The sequence below is a fragment of the Chelonia mydas genome, chromosome 2 (assembly GCF_015237465.2).
Source record: "Chelonia mydas isolate rCheMyd1 chromosome 2, rCheMyd1.pri.v2, whole genome shotgun sequence".
In the NCBI taxonomy this organism is placed as follows: domain Eukaryota; kingdom Metazoa; phylum Chordata; order Testudines; family Cheloniidae; genus Chelonia; species Chelonia mydas.
The window spans coordinates 173,518,368-173,532,498 of NC_057850.1; the positions used below are offsets into that span (position 1 = coordinate 173,518,368).

Genomic DNA, 14,131 nt, shown 5'->3' on the forward strand with positions numbered 1-14,131 from the left:
AAACAAGGCACTGTAAGTATCTGACTGCTCCATTACAGACAAATTGTTTGGCCTGACACGGTGTGTGTTGCAGGAAAATGATAAACTCTGAGATTTCTATTCCAGGCTAATGGTAAGTATCTGTGTGTGCATGTTACATTAAGCGCCTTAATGTGAGCATTTGCAAAACTGTGAAACTAATTGCTTTAACAATAATCTCATTACCAGCCTTTCTTAGAAATCCGTGTGCATTTTTGCGGCAGCAGGAACATTTTAGGAATCGAAGCCTGGATTCTTGTCCTTCCTTTTTTTTCAGCCTTCACCCTGGGGAGCTTACAAGTGGACCAGTCCAGGAGGGTGTTAATTCCCCAGCCTCCTCATGCTGAAGCCGGATTGGCAGCATACTGTGTCTGATATGAGAAGCACTACATTTAAGACCTTAGTAGCAGGCACTACAATCATGAAACCCGGCCTAGGGGGTTGCTAAATGAGAGCCTCACCCTCTGCACCACTGTGCTACCTCAGTTCTGGGTACTGCAGCTAACATCCCACCACCGGAGACTACCGCTGCAACTCAGCAGGGTCAGGTGACCAGCAGCAGACTGCTGATTTGATATCATCGGGCATAAAGCTTTATGTTCCTGTCTGAGCACCTAGTTGCTAAGGGTTGTTGCTTATAGGTGACAGCTAGGGAGGGCATGTGGGCTCAAGTACACCTCCAGATATCTGCTTGGCCTGCTGGGAGAGGGAGAGGGACTCTGTCCTTCGCCTGCTGCGCCTGCCCGCCAGCATGCTTGGCCCCTGTCCCTGGCAGGGAGTGGAGGGGGTGGGACCAGCCCCGTCTCATGCCAGCCGCTCCAGGTCGCTGCTCCGTGCAGTGCTGCAGCTGCCTGCGAGAACCTGGCTGGGAAGGAGGCGGCAGCCCGCCCCCTCCACTCAGGCCTGGCTGCCAGGGACAGAGGCCTAGCGAGCCAGAGCTCCCTCTCACCCCCAGGACGTTTCCGGCTTGCTTGGCCCCTGTCCCTGGCAGCCAGCCTGGGCGGAGAGCAGAAAGGGTGGGCCACTGCTGCCACCCTGGCTGGGCTCTCTCTCAAGAAGCTGCTGCGCTGCACAGAGACAGTGACCCAGAGCAGCCACCTTCAGCCGAGGTGAGATGTGTCTCACTCCCACTCCCCTCCTGGGCCCGGCTGCCAGGGATAGGGACCGAATATGCCAGTGGAGTGGCACAGCGGGAGAAGGACAAAGCAGGGCCGGTGCAACCACTAGGCCAACTAGGCGGGTGCCTAGGGCACCAAAATTTGGGGGCACCATAAATCGGTGCCCTGCCCAGGGGGCTGGTCCCGGCCTCCCTGCCCCTGTCCGGGGTGCCAAGTGGCCCCTGCTGCATTGGGGCTTCCCAGGCGGCCAGCCCCGCTGCCTGGCTCAGCAAAAAAAAGCTGGCTTCCAAAGGCACCAAAAAACCGAAGCCTCGTGCTTGCCCGGGGGCAAGCCCCAGCCATAAAAAAGCCGGCGCGGTGCAGAGGGGCAGCAGCCCTGCAAAGGTGGCGGTGCTGCTAGCAAAAAACAGGCGCGCCCCCCGCCCCTCCTGCCTGGGATGTGGCCCGGCGCGCCCACCCCCCGCCCCCAGGGGCTCCTGCAGCAAATGCATCGTGGGCCCTGGCCCCTGTGCGCCCCCCGGCTCTTCCCTCGCCTCACTCGGGCTCTGCGGCTCCTGGGCGTGTAAGCCGCCACCGCTGCCCCTTCCGAAGCAGGCTCGGGGCCTCGCGCCGTGGCTGGGAAATGCTCGGTCTCTAAGGGCAGCCCGCTTCCGCCACACCTAGCTGCTCGCCATGGGCAAAAACCAAAAGCTAATGCTGGCGGTAAAAGCAAAAAACGTCGGCACGGTGCAAAAGCTGCTGCAGCGGCCCAAGCCAGGCAAAGCCAGTAAGTAAACTCGGGGTGAGGGGCCACCGGGGTTGGGTGGGGTGGAAAGGGCTCGCAGGGGGGCTGTGCACCCTCCAGGAAAACTCAGGGGGCGGGAAGGGGGAAACCTGGTCTGGAAAGCAGCCCTGGGCATGGCTGACCCCTGGAGTTTATAAAGGCTCGTTAAAATTTGCCCCACAATAAAACAGTGTGCGGGGGGCGCAAGGTAAAAGTTTAGTCTAGGTCGTAAAATATCCTTGCACCGGCCCTGGGACAGAGCCCCTCCCCTGCAGGTAACTCTGGTGGGATTGGGAGAGCGTGGCAGCCCCAGGCTGGGCACAGGGTGGGGGCTCGCTAGGGAAGGCACTGGGAGCAGGTTCCTTGGTCTCTGCTCAGCTGGAGGTAGGGGCATTGCCTGCACCTCCCCTTCTGAGGTGTCTGTGAGCTCTGAGGAGACACTAATGCTGTGAGTCTCCCCAAGCTGGGACTAGCCCCAGCCCAGCCCAGAAGCACATGCTCCCTGGTCCTGTGGCCCCAGCCCCTGAGGGAGCCGGCGAGATTAGCTCAAACCCAGATTTTTTTTCTTAATTTGATTCGGTGCGGCGCGGGGGAGAGATTTCATTGTCTATATTAAACTCAGGGGGCGGGAAGAGGGAAACCTGGTCTGGGAAGCAGCTCTGGGAAGGGCTGACCCCTGGAGTCTATAAAGGCTCATTAAAATTTTCCCACAATAAAACAATGTGCGGGGGGCGCAAGGTAAAAGTTTCGTCTAGGGCGTAAAATATCGTTGCACCGGCCCTGCCTACATCGTTCCTTATCCAGCACTTAACATGATGGGAAATCATTTCCATCTTGAATTCATGTTTGAACTGTGGGAGCTCTACTGGGTGTTAAACAACTTGATGAAATCATGTTATTTGCATCCGATGACAGTGTCAACTGTTACACCCTTTCAGGAACTTTCACATTATTTTGTAGGTAAGATTGCTCTGATTCAGACTTAGCTGTCTGCATCTGTCGTTGCAAAGTTGTGTCTGAGGCAGGGCCGGCTCCAGGCACCAGCATTCCAAGCAGGTGCTTGGGGCGGCACTGTGAAAGGGGCGGCAGTCCGTGTGCCATCAGGGCGGTGTCTCGTCTTTCCGTGGCAGCGGCAATTCGGCGGCAGCTTCTTTCCTCAGGCTGCCGCGGTGGCAATTCAGCGGCAACTTTACTCTGCAGGCTGCCACGGCGGCAATTCGGCAGCAGCTTCTGTCTGCCTGGGGCAGTAAAAATGGTAGAGCCGGCCCTGGTCTGAGGCTAAGGGTGGAGCACTGGAACATCTTCTCTGCTTCATCTTCAGCTAGTAGCACTGACAGAAAGAGATGTTCATGCTGCCGCATGAGTTAAATCCCTGCTGTTCATGGCAGTTGATAGCTAGCAGAGAGAATACAATACTTCCCTACAGAAGGGCATAATGCCAGCTTTTCTTAAAGAAGTGATTTTTCAGATCCATGCTCAAGAAACCATCTCTTGACAATGTCAATCTCTTCATTCCCTCCCAATTAATTCCCTGTCTCAGATATTCCTTCTGAAGAATGACGATTGCAATACTGACACCCCTCGTACAGCCCCAAAATAGTCTTAGCTGCTGAGCTAAAATCCAACAATGGATTGATTTTTTTTTTGTTTGTTTTCCCCAAGGAAGACTTGTTTCCAGCAAGATCCTCATTCTTAATTAATATTTTCTTGTATTTTATATGACCTTATTGATGGCAAATGAAAGAACAAGAAGTTTCCCAGACTGAGTAACCGATGTCACTTTAGAATTCCAAGTATTTCATCTGTTTATATTTTTCTTTCTGACAAGAGGCACTTTTATGAGAGTCTCTGACAATTTATTTTAAAATATAGTAATTCAGTTGTGACCCTAAGAATGCCTCAATGCCAGCTGGCAAAAGGCCTGTTCAGTAACAGCAACTTCTACCAGACCTGACAAATTCACTACACGTAACACATTGCTGTGATAGTATTTATGTATAAAGAATTTCATGTGAGATCTTAAATGAAAGCCAGGATTATGATGGTCATTTACACTGTTATGAAATGTATGTACTGATTATATTTTAAAAGTTATGTCTATATGCTGAAAATATGTCCTTATAGTTTGTATCAAGGTATTATTCCCCAGCAGAGGTGAAAATCTGGTTTTGACAGACAAAGGATTGTATATTCATACATCTGCCTAGGTTCATATGTAGATTAAATATTTTAAGCCAGACACAACTGGAGCTACATTTTCATTTCAAGTCAACATGTGGATATGAAGACATCTTGGAAGAGCACACCAGGAAGGGAAACACAGGACGTCATGCTGTCACTGGGGTCAAAGCAATGAGTTTGGGGAAATATAAAGAGGAACAAAAGTCCATTTTGATATCCATTTACTGAGGAAACACCCTTGAAGGGCATAGGGTATTCACGAAAACTTGGATCCTGGTCTGACTGGAAACCAGCAGCTCTGGCAAAGACTGAATCCTTGGGAGAAAATCTGCTTTATTAAATAGGAAAGGTAGCCATTAATAAGTGTGGACCTAGGATTGTGGTTTAGGTTTTGTTTTCTGTGTAACCATTCTGTTTCCAATATGTTTACTCAATACTTATCTGAATCTTTGAATCTCTGTTCTTTGTTAATAAACTTATCCTTGTTTTTATTATAAATGCATCTCAGTGCTATGGTATTGAGCCAAGTATGAATCCTCAGTTGAACCAAATAAGCTGATGTGTATACTGTTCCCTTTGGGGACAGTGAACCTGGTTATTTCTGTGTGTCCAGTGACGGGGGCTGGACCCTGCAAGGAACACTGCCAGAGGGACTTTGGGATGGGGTATACCTTGTGCTCCCTTCCAGGCAAAGGAAGGGCTGGCAGAGTTCTGCGGAGAATGCTTGAGCCGCAGTGAGGCTGATTGTCGTAGGATGCTGCCTCACAGCAACCACAAGAAAGTCCCCTTCATGCTGGTAGGCGGGGGGTAACAAGGTGACTCACAGTACTAGGTACTCCAAGAAAGCATCACGTCAGTACAGCAAAATAAACAGCCCCCCTGCAGCACATGATCATACTAAATAACCGTGCAGCAAGACAAAGCAAAATAAACAGCCACTTCCCTACATGTTCCCACTTCCCTACACGTTAATCGTGAACAACATGTGCATCTTCAGCAGCCCTCTTAAAAAGATGTGCCTTGGAGCATGCCCCGAACATCAGCAGATCCGGGCTATTTTGGACCAAGGGGCAGCTGTATATTTCAAAGGAAAGGAGCCCTCATTGAGAATATCCTCTTTGTTCCCTGGCTTTTCATGAGGGCGCTCTGGCTCAAGTGCCTCTGCAGATCTTAATTGTGGCAAAATATCCCAGGGAAAGAGACAGTCTCTCAGGTGGAAAGGTGTTGAGCCATTTGGGGCTTTAAATGTCAGAACCAACACCTTTAAACTATCCACAAACTACTGGCAGCCAGTACAGAACTTTGAGCACTGCTTAAATATGCTTGTGGCAAGAATCGTCTCTTAGCAAGGAGACTGACATATTCTTCACTAGCTTTAAGGGGTAGTCCTAAATACAAAAGTCTAGTTTCGAGGTGACAAAGGCCTGAATTATACTGGTGAGGTTCACAACAGAAAGAAAGCTACAACCTTCTACCTTGAAATGAAATGAAAACAAGCCAGCTTGGCTCCTGTTGAAAGACAATCATACAATAATATTTGAGAATCTAGCTAGACTCCTTAGTTGCAGAAACATAAGTAATTATCAGCAAAGACATGACTACAGTCAGTGGCGGGGGAATAGTGGGGGCAATATAGGCAGTTTGCCCTGGGCCCCCTGTTTGAGAGTTCCCCTAAACTAAGTGACAGTATGATGTGGCATATGGGGTGGCAGTGGCACTCAGGTTTTGGGTAGTTGGATATTTGCTCTTCATCCATCGTTAGGATGAGACCAGTCACCAGCTCCACTCATAATGTTAATGTTTCTGTTTTGCATTCTCTTTCCAGAAATGTGTATTAAATGCTAGAAAGGATTTCTCAGGTGTAGATGTGATGCTCCCCAGGGGTACCTAGGGTTGTGAGTCATCTCACCACTATCTGCCCTTAGCATGAAGGAGTATTATCTGTGCTTGCTGTGGGTCAGCTCCCTGAAACCAACAGTGTCTGGCAATACAAGCACTGTCTCCCAGGCCTCTGCAGGCCTCACACATTCTATGTAGGTAGCGAGAGGCACACATCAACCCCTGAATACTCTGAGCCTTCCGTGCAAATCCAGCCCCCTATCTACTGAACACTCCCAGAATTACCAGGTCTGCTATTCCCAAGGGAACAGCACGCACCAGACTGCAAGATTCAATTTAGGACTAGCACTTTGCTTAACTCTACAGCACTCAGATATATTTATGGGGAAAACAAGAACATATTTATGATCAGAGATTCAAGGAACCGTGAGAAAGAATATTGGAAACAAATGGCTACATGTAAAACAAAATAATAACACACATTCTAGAGACTAAACTAATGTTAACCTCATGTCTAAAGAAGTTTTCTGTCACCTAAAGTTCTCTTCAGCATTTTCAGCCAAGACAGAATGAGACCCCCACCTTCATGAATGCAAAAGCCCTTGTTTTCTTCCTTGGCGAAGGGCGCCTGGGTGTCTTCCTTGCCTTCTAGAAATAACCCCAAAGCGCCCATTGTCTTTACTCATAAACAGGATAACCCCCCATGGCTTGCTTTTTCCTGTGTGTTCTTTTCATGTTGCTTTCACATCTCTTCATTAACATTTGACTTCATATGTAAATAAACATCCATTGTGTTAGCTTACAATGCTTAATTTACATCCTGACAGAGAGAAAAACATTTTTTGTCTAAGAGAAAACCTGTTTTTTACCTTTGCTGGTGACTAATACCTTGATACAGACTCTAAGGACATGTTTTCCATACATATACATAGCTCCTTACATAGTGTCTGTACATACATTTCACAATGGTATGGATGACTAGTGTGACACCAGCTTTTAATTTAAGACCTTGCATGATATTCTTTGGTGAACCGGAATGTATACATCAGAATCAGGATATTCCTGTAACCACCTTGCCAATTGGCATTAAGAGGTTTTGGTGGTCACAGCACAGGTGCTGGAACCAGGGGTGCTGGGAGTGCAGCAGCAGCCTGTGGCGTGAAGCAGTTTCCATCATATACAGAGTTTACAGTTTAGTTCAATGGCTCTGAGCACCCCCACCATACACATTGTTCCAGCACCCTTTGGGTCACAGTAGACGCTATGATACAAGCAGGTCAGCATTCCTGTACATGCATCCCTGACCACTAAGTAAACATTTTTAACATTATTGTACTTATCTTACATAAACTTCACAGAGCACAATATTCACCTCAGTTACTGCAGCCTAAGTAAAAATGTGACTTTTTCTAAGCTTTATCCTAAAGATTTTCCTGATAGCTTTTTTTTTTTTAAGTTTTATCTCCTGGCAGGATCTAGTAAATTCAGTTCAAAGCTGAAGCGTTCTCTTTTGAGTCTAAGAGGTCAGCTCAGTTGCTCTGTGTTCTTGTTCCTGAGAACGAGATCCTAACTTCAGTATCACTGTTAAATACAATTAAAAGTGCTTACCTCACATTCATTATGAAGAAGAATGCAGATATTTATCAGGATAATCACAGAGTTTATTGGGAATTCAGCACTGTACAAACAGCTACTACTGAAGAACTGAGACCAAATGTTTATGGTTCCTGAAACGTCACGAACAACCACTAAACCACAAACGGATGTCTGACAAACTCACTCTGTGCCTGATCCAGTGACCTGATGTAAAATTTCTAAGTGTCTTATTATATTTTAACATACATTAAATATTTCCAATTATTATAAAAGACAACTGTTTGAAAACAGTTGCACCTGCATAAAAAGGAATTCAAAGTAATAGAAAGGGGAAAAAATTGTGTGTGAAAGTATGCATGTGAGAGAGTGAACAAGTTCTGATCTGTAGCTTGGGGTGCAAGCCAGCATTCAAAATTTGATTCAGTGCTTGAGTGAGATCTGAGCTTAGTGTATCGCTTGTGGCTGTTCTTCATTCTGTGGTCCTGGTTAAACAGCTCATCAGGACTCCTGTTGGTCTTTGGTTTTTGTCAGAGTCAATATGCGTAAAGTGGTGTAAAGTTGAATTTGCTTTTTTTTATCATCTGTGTCTGATTTGAATGGGACTGCTGCCATAAGTAAATTAAGGGGGATTTGAAGTCAGTGGAATTTAAATTCTGTGTTATTACTCATATGAGTATGGTAAAGAGAATTTGGGGATTTGGCTCATTCTGTTGCTTCAGGCTCGTACAAATAAAACTTATCAAAGGAATCCTTTTGTAAAATATTTTCAGTTGCCACACATAGTCTCATATACATAAGATTATATAGAAAGAAAACATTTTTGTAATTAGGATTAGAGTCCACACATCCCAGAGGTTGTGCGGTTACCAATAAGCATGGTGTATACAAGTCACTCGGGGATCTAACTGACCTGTGCAAGGTCTTTTGCAAAACTTAAACCCTGCAGTGCCTCTTCTCTGGTGAGTGCCTCTCTCTCTTTGAGTCCTCATATGTGCCTCCCTCTCTTCTACTGGAGAATCCACCAGAACCCTGAGTGCCAGTATATAAATGTAGCTAGGCCTTGTATGTTTAGATATAGTTAATAAACACAGTTATTTGGAACCCATCTATGTCCATGCAGTTTCCTCTTATTCTTATTGTTGTATAGAGACGCAACAGAATGCCTTCAAATCCCTGTGTATTGCAGAGTGCTAAAGGAGCCCCTGTCACGATGGGGACTTCTGGGGGTGAGCTAGAGAGTTGTTATAATTCCTTCTCCAAGAACTCTCCAATATTTGTATAAAATGTGCTTTTTCTGTGAATCCTCCTGCCAGTAAACCCATTTGCTAGAATAGCCACAGGAAGTGCCCACAGGAAGGGCATGAACACAGTCAAGTTTGTCCAGTTCTTATGGTGAGCACATGTTAGTCTAACAGCCTTTTTGTATAGTTTAGGGTTAGCTATTGTAATCTGGCAAGAAATATAGAAATATTACTCCACTTCCTCTGCTTGTTTAAAGTATGTTGCTGCACTGCACATGGTAACATTTGGAATATATAATTTTACATTATGGCTATCATTATTTCACTTATGTTAACTGCCCCATAGGTCAGTTCAGCAGATGCAACCATGTGATTATTCTTAAATATTTTAACTCTTCGGACTATATTATCCATATTATATTCTTTAGTATAGTGTTTAATTTAATATACAGACAGACATGTTCTTATTACAGCTCATTATCCAGTTACTAAACAGAGCAAAAGGGCAACACTTGAATTATCCCTGTTTCTATGGTATCTTATGGCAGTTTATTTTATAATATTAGACCAGGTTGAAGAAGTTGAATCCTTCACATTTTCTTTAACCAGTTTACAAGGAAGAGAGAGAAGGAGTAGCATTAAGAGTGAATGCCATAGAATGGTTTCAGATGACTTGTTCTGTTCCCTACTATACCAGAAAAGACTGTATCACTATGGGACGATCACTTTGCTTTTCCCTTATTTTACACATATGTAAAATAGGTAAAATACCTATCTGTTGTAAAGTACTTTTAGAGCTGCAGATAAGTGCTATCTATACCCAAAAGTAGTAAGTAATATGAATAATAAAAGGTGATGATATTTTCAAAGGCATATGCAAAACAAGAATATTCATTTTCCACAAAATTATGAGGATATATATTTTTTAAAACTAGAGAAACCAGAAAGGTCACTTAATTCTTTGTTCTAGTCCAGTGTAAAGATCTTACAAGATAAAGAGCAATAATGACAAAAAATATGAATGCTCCTATGATGACTAGACAGTTGTTTTTTTTTTTAATTTAATAAGAAAATTATTCCTCCAATTACTGGTAGGTTTTGGTTCTGAAACCTTTTCTATAAAATTGTAATCATCCTGGATTTAAAACTTACAATCACTTTAATCCTCAAATGGCACAATCATACTTTCCAAACGATAACAATAATACTTTATTATTTTGCTTACATCCCCTGATATCCATCTGAGGAGCTAAAGTTCTTTGAAAGCACAGATGAATTCCTCTTAATAACTCTGTGATGTACTATTATCCCCATTTTACAGATAAGGAAACTCAGACACAGTGCATTTAGAGGATTTGTTCAGCGTTACATAGCAAATGTGGAAAAAAAGCCAGGATTAGAACTCTGGTCGCCTGATTCCCATTCTTGTGCCATAACCAGTCACAATATTAAACTTCTCATCTGAACTTGTGAAAGCTAATGACCTCACTAAATATTTACTTAAAGTTGAAAATACATAAACTGTCTCTGAATGTATATTGAGTATTAAACACTTTGGCTGCTTGGAGAAGTAAAGGAAGGAGAGCTGAGAGAGAGGAGCCTTGGAATCAGACTTCTCTGACTTGGAACTGTTTGCAATATTCTTGACTGTGATGTCAGGAATGTTCTACATTACTTTTATGGCAAATTCTGAATGTTTGCTCTCACTAGAAGCAGAAGTATCTGCACACTGGTTAAAAGATCACATGTTCTAATAGATTGCAACCTGTGTATCATCAGTTAAAGTTAAGAGCCACAAAACTATTTAAAGAGCACAGCCCCAACCACAACATTTGTATCAAAAGCTATCTTTAAAACAGAATTGTTTACCAGTATACCCTTCAGCTATCTTGTTCTTGTTCTGTATTTCCTGTCCTGTCTGTGTGAAACTACAGGAGAGCAGGACAATGAAGATGAACTGATAAGTGTGTGTGCAAAAGTTTTAGTTTCCTCATTTTTTTTTAAAAAGAAAAGTTTTTTTCTACTGTAAGCAGGGTCTGAATGAGCTCTCCCCTGACATCTAGGAATGCATGGAGGGGAAAAGACTACTGAAGCAGATTATGTTTGCTTAGATATGTCTACTTTGCCTGAGTGATCAGCATGATGGAGCTGCTTTGCCAAAATGATCAATGTTGGCTGGTTTGAATTACAAATCACTCCAGTATGTCAATGCAGGGGTAATGAAATGTTGTTATCCTTATTGTATGAGTGAAAGGTGTTAACGCCCCTGTAGTCTGAAGACAAAAAGAGGGTTAGTTGGCAACAACAATCTTTAACCCACTAACCTCCCTTTTTGACCATGGGAGTGTTTACGGGTCGTGCCTGGAATACGTGTCCCTTTAGAATATGTGCTGACTACTTAGGCTGAACTATCTGTTCCACCTTGTAGTTAGCAGTGAAACGCTGAGGACCTGTCCCAGGCCTGAGGAAGAGCTCTGGGTAGCTTGCAAGCTTGTCTCTCTCCCCAACAAAAGTTGGCCCAACAAAAGAGATTATCTCACCCACATTGTTCCTCTTATTTTGTTGTACACAGACTCAGTGCTTGCGAGAGGGGAAGTATTGCTTCTTAGGCCTTGTCTACACTACCAAGTTTTGTCACCAAAAACTGCCTTTTGGCGACAAACCAGCAAGAGCGTACACCCTACAATGGGACTTTTGTCACGAAAAACGCCCAGTTTTGGCGACAAAAAACTTCCACCCCACGAGAGACTTTTGTCTTTTCCCCTCTCTTTATTGTCGACAAAGAGCCAATGTAGACACTGTTGATTGTTTTGTCAACTGAACTGTCTTCCACCAGTATCCCACAATGCCCTGCCCTGATTGCTCTGCTGAGTGTTTTGATCTCTGCTGCCCTGCAGGCATGCGCCCCTCCCCTTTCAAAGCAGGAAGTATCTGTGTGCTGCTCCATTTGGGGAACAAACAAAGAGCAAATCATTGGCATGCTCCTGTTCTGCCCAGCACTAGGAACACAGCAGCTGCTGCACGGGGAGGGGGCCAAACTGCTGCGCTGTTTTGCCATTCCTCAGCACGGAGAGCTCACAGAGCTACTCATAATGCTGCTCTCAGCAGCTGAGGGGACTGTGGGAGAACTCGGAGAGAATCCCAAGATGCACAGCGATCAGCTCTTCCTTCCCACAACACTGCACTGTGGGATACATACCCATGGTGCATTGCTCACCCTGTCGATGATGGTGTCCCCAATGTGGACATGATCTCTCGACAGAGAGAGCAAGTGTGAACAACCCTTGGCGATGTTTGTTTTGTCGACTTTTGGGTGTCGATGTAAGTTTTGTCAACAAAACGTGGTAGTGAGAGACAAGCCCATAGAGGCTCCCAGGGGTGGTGTTTAGTTTTCTCAGATTACTGGTTGGTGGCTCAAGACGATTCTGTTTTCTGTTTTTAAGAGGAACCCCTAAAATAGATATTGAACCTGGCCTTTGTTGCTGCTGACTCTACCTGGCAGAAGGGTTACACGTCTATTGTTTTTTTAAAATTAGAAATAGAATCTGATGCTTTCTTTTTTGACTCCAAAATCCTGGCAACCTTTGGAGGACCAAAAACATACCATCACAGGACACTGAAACATTAGTGGCATCTCTCCCAGACACCAACTGCTTAGAAAGGGATTGTTGTTCCTATACAGTGCACCATCCAGATTTTTACTTGTGGATCTCTCTGTATGGAACACACGCTAGTCTCTTAGGTAAATATGGGTAAGAGAGATTTTTTAACTCGCTCATTTGAGATAAACTCTATCCTATGTTTCTATCCTAAACGCTATCCTGTTTTTCCGGTTTATAAATTTGAGTGTAGCTTTTAACTCACACCTATCATTCCGTAGGTATATTGATTCAGTTGGCAAAGATACTTATTAAAAATAAAATTCAGCCACTTTGACTGAGAACACTTTCTCTCTTGTTCTCATGTGTTTCATCTTGGTGTTTGTTGGTTGCACTGTCCTGTAGGAGCACAGCAGTCTTTGTGGATTGCAGATGAAGATTCAATTGCAGATGTAGCTAGGTCCTGAATTGTTGGTGGCTTTGATGCTCACTACTGACGCCTCGAACCAGCGGTAGGAATCAGTGGAGGAATCTGAGAACTGTGGCATTGTGTTCATAGTAGTCTGTCCTATTGAGGCTACAGGTACCCTCATTCTGCACAAGTAGGAGCTTCTGCATTGCTTTCATCTTTAGTAATAGCTAGTTACAGTAATCCAGTTGAGGAGGTGAATGCATGAATCACTTTGGGTAGATCATCCAAGAAAAAAAAAGAGTGAAGTTTCCTATCTACCTGACAGCAGAAGGTGGCTTTTTTGCCATCCATACTACTTGATAACCTGTGCTTAGTGCTAAGTTGAACAGAACCTAGAGGTTTCTCAACCCTTTGTTAAAATGGGGCAGAGTTCTTCAATGGAAAGGGAGGTTGGTGTCTTGCTAGTTTTTCAAAGCAGCCCTTCCAACCAGCATCACTTTGGTCTTGCATGGGTTGAGTTTGAGCCAGCTGGTTTTCCTCTAGGTGCTGCTCTCCTGTAGGCATTGTGACATCCTTGTGGTGGCCATGACTGCATCTGTTGAAAATGATACACAAATGAATGTCCTTGGCATGTTGTTGGCAGCGGAGTTCATGGCATCTCCCCACAAACTCGAAATAGTTTGATGTATATTGAAGAGAAAGGAGGAATGTCATAATTCTTCAAGAGATTCCATTATTGGGGGCTCCCTGAGGTGAGCAGAAATTGTCCACTGTCACTGTGTTCTGTTAGAGGAGAAGTTGGAGCCTCTGCAGTACTGTACCATTCCAGGTATGCTGTGCAGGTGCGTCAACAGCACTCTGTGGTCCAACTCCTCAAAGGCAACAGAGATGTTGAGTAGTATAAGCATTAAGATATGGCCTCTGTTGCCATGGGGAGGTCATTTGTTAGTGCTAGTAGGGCTGTGTCTCTGTGCTGTGTCCTGGTCTGAGACATTCAGTAAGTTGGTACATATCCCATGTTGTTAGAGCTTAGTTTTCACTAAAAAACATTTTCCAGTTGTTTTAAAAGAATCATAGAAATGTAGGGCTAGAAGGGAGGTTATCTAGTCCAGCCCCCTGTGCTAAGGCAGCTTTGAGCATGCCTAGACCATCCGTGACAGGTGTTTGTCTAACCTGTTCTTAAAAACCTCCAATGATGGAGATTCCACAACCTCTGTTGGAAGCCTATTTCAGTACTTAACTATCAGTATAGTGAGAAAGTTTTTCCTAATATCTAGCCTAGGTCTCCCTTGCTGCAGATTAAGCCCATGACTTCTTATCCTGCTTTCAGTGGATATGGCAAACAATTGATCACCCTCCTCTTT

The 14,131-nt window shown here is 44.5% G+C and overlaps 1 protein-coding gene across 5 annotated transcripts in view; it reads right to left on the bottom strand.

The window, feature by feature from the left end:
- The window catches only part of GPR141 (G protein-coupled receptor 141), a 40,155-nt gene extending 32,427 nt beyond the window's left edge, over positions 1-7,728 (bottom strand). For 3 of the 5 annotated variants that reach the window (XM_037890046.2, XM_037890045.2, XM_037890044.2), the window contains exon 1: positions 7,528-7,727. The gene's annotated coding sequence lies outside the window, so the exon portion shown is untranslated. Of the gene's footprint in view, positions 1-204; positions 1,516-7,527 lie in introns of those variants that run through there. The other 2 variants (XM_037890048.2, XM_037890047.2) reach the window with 2 other exon arrangements.
- Positions 7,729-14,131: the final 6,403 nt, after the last annotated feature.